Source organism: Rhagoletis pomonella, unplaced genomic scaffold (assembly GCF_013731165.1).
Source record: "Rhagoletis pomonella isolate Grant_MI unplaced genomic scaffold, Rhpom_1.0 Rhpom_scaffold_00001, whole genome shotgun sequence".
NCBI lineage: Eukaryota > Metazoa > Arthropoda > Insecta > Diptera > Tephritidae > Rhagoletis > Rhagoletis pomonella.
Window position 1 is genome coordinate 65537453 of NW_023458555.1, and position 5133 is coordinate 65542585.

Sequence of the window (5133 nt, forward strand, 5' to 3'; positions counted from 1 at the left end):
ACTTTAATACGTCAACTGAACGTCTTTCCGCCCGCATACAGTCAGCAGAACGTTTTTTTTTTGGTTTAAAGTGATATGTGAACAGTCATATAACCAATTTTCACCCGAACTGAAAGAATGTATGTAAACTTACACGTATTTACTCATGCAACTTTCGTGCAAGTGACGTGCATGTTACGGTAGCAGATTACTTATAATTTCTACTTTATTAATGTTAAATCTATAAGAGTTTTCAATCGTCGCGAATTAAACGCGCGTAGGTCTTGCGGTATATTTTTATTTGCGTTTTCCTTTTTATCTATAAAAAAGAGACGAAGCCGCCATGTCACAAGGTTTATATGTGGGTAAGGCTTCCTCAAGTGGGCACCGAATTTACCAACATATTCAGGCAGCGCCGAGGTTTGTAGTAGAACAGTACACTGTGTAATTTTTGTTGCAAAATTTCAAATAGTTTTTGTCTAATCAACGATTGAAAATTTTTGCAGTGTTTTGGAAATTTTTATTTTTCTTTGAAAGTAAGTGTCCGAATGAATAAATTTTTTGGGTGCAGATTTAAGACACATTAAACTACACAATGAAATTATTTGCGTTACAAAAATTTATTTTTTTTTGCTTTTCCATAATTTTTTTATGAAAAATTGAACTATTAAGCAATTTCTGCGCCTCGTGGATGAAAATTTTTAACAACTTTTGTAATAAACATTTCTGCATTTATCTATGAAAAAATGCGTGCATTTCGATATAGTGGAAAGATTGAAACGTGCGATTAAAAGCAAAAAAAAAAGTGATTTAAAAGCAAAGAAAAAATATATTTTTGTAACGCAAATAATTTCATTGTATAATTTAATGTTTTTAAATCTGCACCCAAAAAAGTTTTCCATTCGAACACTTACTTTCAAAGAAAAATAAAAATTTCCAAAACACTGTAAAAATTTTCAATAGTTGATTAAACAAAAACTATTTGGAGTTTTGCAACAAAAATTACACAGTGCACAGTGGCCAATTTTTGGAAAACCCTGGCCAAAAGTCCAAAAAAAAATTGGTGCATTCGTATGCATAACCATCTTATATCTCTACTACGTATCGTTATGAGACAACAAGTCGATTCTCTTAAGGTAGGGATGCACAGCAGAGGTGCACACAGTCGACGTCGCGAGCGTGCTAGGCGAGGTGAAGTTAGCTGTACGGATATGGCATCGTATACATATTAACCACTACACACGTATTTTCAAGTAATAATGCGTGTATGTATGTGTACTTTTGCGACAACTGAGCCAGTGTGGCATCAGGCCACCAGAAAAACCCAATTTTTCCAAAACAAAAGCGCCAAGTTTTTATTATCATGTTTAATAATTTTCTTGATTCAGTAAAAAGTGTATATACATATCCATTTCTTCACGTTTTTATTAATAAATTAATTTCAATACATTTATAACAACGCAAAACATATTTAATTTACCTATTCCTCACATTTTATTCAGTAAATGAATTCCATCTTAATGTAGAACATTATTGTATAGTGTATACATACATACATATGTACCTATGCAATCGGTGCGCTTAAATTAAAAAAGCATCACTAAATGCCGCACCAAGCATTGAATTCCCATTATTTTGGCTTTTTGGTTTCCCAAAAGCACTAAATTTAGTGCAAAATTAATGAGCTTGACAACAGTGAGCTGAGCACATCAATGCTCAAACAGTGATGCCAGACCAAGTATTGAGTAAATGCGCTATGTATATTTTTCTTTTAAAGCAAAAGTTCTAATTGGCGAGGGGATTGATTTTTAGTTCTTACATAGAACACTGATAAGATTCATAAACTTATCTTATGACTTAATTAAAATAATCAACATTGTTTGTAGACGAATATATTTGTGTTCGTAAGAAATAGTAGCTTATGTCGGGAGGCTGGCTTTAGTAAAATGTACCATTCCCTATATTCTTTAAACCACAAGGAATTTTTTATGAGACTTCATAAGAATATTGGATTGCTAGCATCACTGCCTCTTTTACGTTTATTTTCCAAGAGTTCTTCAACGACTCGGCGCCAGTGAATCTTTCGCAATCGTATGCTGCGAATGGTTCATTATACTAAAGCCAGTCTTCCGACATAAGCTACTATTCTATACGAACACAGATATGTATAACTTGCTAATAGGCTTGTAAAATGCCCAATACCCAAATCCCTCGCATGAGTTATTATCGGTAAAAAATTGGGTACGCTCAAATCTGGCTTCGCTGCAGCAAGTACTTTGTCACGCCAGTGAAACAGTGTTGATATTTTAAGTACAATTGTACTTTTTTCAGTACAATTAATTTTAAAAAGGACAAAAGAACAATTTGCCGATTTTAAGTACAATTTCAACATCAAAAATACTTTTTGTACCAAACCCTCAAATCTCTTCTAGCACTTTGATTCTTAATTCGTTTACATTTAAGTATCTGGATATACCTATATTTCATATTTGCTACAAAACGAAATTATGAATGGTAATTTTGAATGTAAACGTGATTGGGAACAGTAATATTAGTGATGTGCGTTAGGGTTATCGCGATTTCTTATCACCGGCGGGTGAAATATCCCTCATCGCTATTTATTTTGAAAAAATCTTTGGAAATGCGATCCTGCAGAAATAGAAGTAATTGAGCATTTCGGGGTTGAAAGTAAAAAAATGTATGTAAATTCCATGCGTTGAAATTATAAATTTCCCTTGAGGATTTCCATTTTATCGATAGTGATCTCATTTTATGTTCATTAATATGAACTGACCTATATAGTGTATTAATGTTTCATCATCATTGTCTTCATCTTTGACAAAATTACACGGTCACCCGGTATTTTTTTTAAATAATTTTAATTATTTTTTTCATAAAATTGTAGCTCATTATCAAACAAAAACCTTGCAAATAAATCGAAACTTGAAAGAATAAAAAAAAACAAAGTTTTATCAAATTTTCACTGTTTTTGTTCAGAACCTGTAGACATGTTTTGGGTTAAAATTTTTGTAGCCCATTCATTCTAGTATAATAAGGTGCAAGTTTAAAGTGTCTAGAAAATACCATTGATTTTTTGAATTTTTCTGTTTGCGGTGTTGCGCACTTTTTTCCATATAACGAACGTTCGCATTTTATGTTATATGAATGAATGCGCGTGTAGCGTTGTTGTTTTTTATTCCAATATTTTAAATTAAGCTTTATTTTATAGTTTTTTTAGACAATGATAAATGGTGTACACAAATTTCAGCATGGAAGAAAAGTGCAACACCTTCAACGAAAAAAGTTCTCAAAAATCTACGCGAATTGAATGTACTATCTCGATCATCTAAACATCTAGGATTCGTCCACCACTAAAAATGATTATTTAAATCTAAAGTATATATTAAATGATATTTAATATTTGCTTTAGAGATGAAATTTCGACAAATTTGTTTAAACAAAAATTTTAAGCGCATATGCAGAATGTGGAAGCGAGATTCTTCTGCTTCCGTTTCTATGTTTATATCATTTATCAGTTTAAGCACATACAATTAACTGTAAAAAAATATATTTTTAATTGCGGATCCGAAAAAAATATTTATTAGTTGCATTGAGTTACGCAAAAATTGTGCCGAAAATCAATCGATTGTGCTGAAGGTGCCGGCTGCTTCCGAAAGGGCCGAAAATGGCACAATGCACACTCATTTTCCATCACTGTCATACATACAATCTCACTATTCTGTTGACTTCATTTTCCCCTTCCGCACAGTGCTGTGTCTCCATATAAAAAGTGGGCAAAAATAGAATAATGGACGGATTTGAGTAAAAATTCGTTTCTTGGTGGATTAGAGTACGGAGATTTCAAAAATCAATTTTTTTTTTACCTAGCTCTTACATTTTTCATGGAAACTGAGATTGAAACTGCAAAATTTGATATTCAGAAGTAGTTCCAATACTGAGTAGTTATTTTATTATTTATACAAGGCGTTTTCCTAATAATATTAAAGACTTCAAGGCTTCATTTTATGGCTTAATTCATGGCAAATAAGATTACCAAAAACTAAGTCCAGATCCTTAATCTAGGATAAATTTCCTTTCCAACGATACCAAACACGTTGACATACGTGACAACAATTTTTTTGATTTTTGCCCGCTCATACAGCACTGTGTTCCGATAACTTTTTGCTTCCTCGCTTGACCAGTACCGCTGTGCAAAGCTTTGCACGCCCAGTCGCCCGCGACACATGTGTGCTGATTTGGGTATCCCCATCTTAAGGCATTTAGTGCTACAGGAGATCGAAGTGACTGTTGCTAGCACTTCGCTCTAAACTTTTCGTAAATTAGCGTTTTCATTGTTGTTAAAATCGTGGTATTATCTTAAAAAGAATAACAGTTTTCAAGCATCCGCGTATGGACATTGTAATCTAGAGTAGGGATGCCCAAATTAGCACATATGTGTCGTGGGCGACTGTGCGTGCAAACCCAATTTGCCAAACGACGTAGTTTCCGACCCGTTTTGGTGAACAATTTGTTCGCCGGCGACGGTCGCAAACGACTCGCCGGCGAACTCGCCGTCGGATGAAAAGCACACTTCGCCGGCGGGCCGCAAAAACGACTCCCCTGCAGCCCGCAAGAACGATATACCAGCGAACTGCAAAACTACGCTCAAAGTTGCTAGAAAATTAAAAACAATTTTTATACCCGAGCGCACTTGTGCACAAGGGTATTATAACTTTGTTCACATGACGGTTGTTTGTAACAGGCAAAACGAATCAAGATAGATATAGACAAATGTATACATAAATGATCAGAATGAAAAGAGAAATCGATTACGCGGTGACTGTCTGTCCGTCCGTCCGTCCGTCTGTGCACACGATAACTCGGGTAAAAATTGAGATATCTTAACGAAACTTGGTACGTGCACTTCTTTCGGGCGTAGGACGGACGGTATTGAAAATGGGCAAAATCGGACATACCTCCCATATAACGGTAATTTTCAGAAATATGAAAACTGCGATACTTTAGTAACTACTGAAGATAATTCACTCAAAATTGATATTTACAATAATTTTAAGACGAAAAATAATAATATTATAAATTTTTGGAAAATGGGCGTAGCCACGCCCACTTATGGTGACATGTGTATATCTTGGT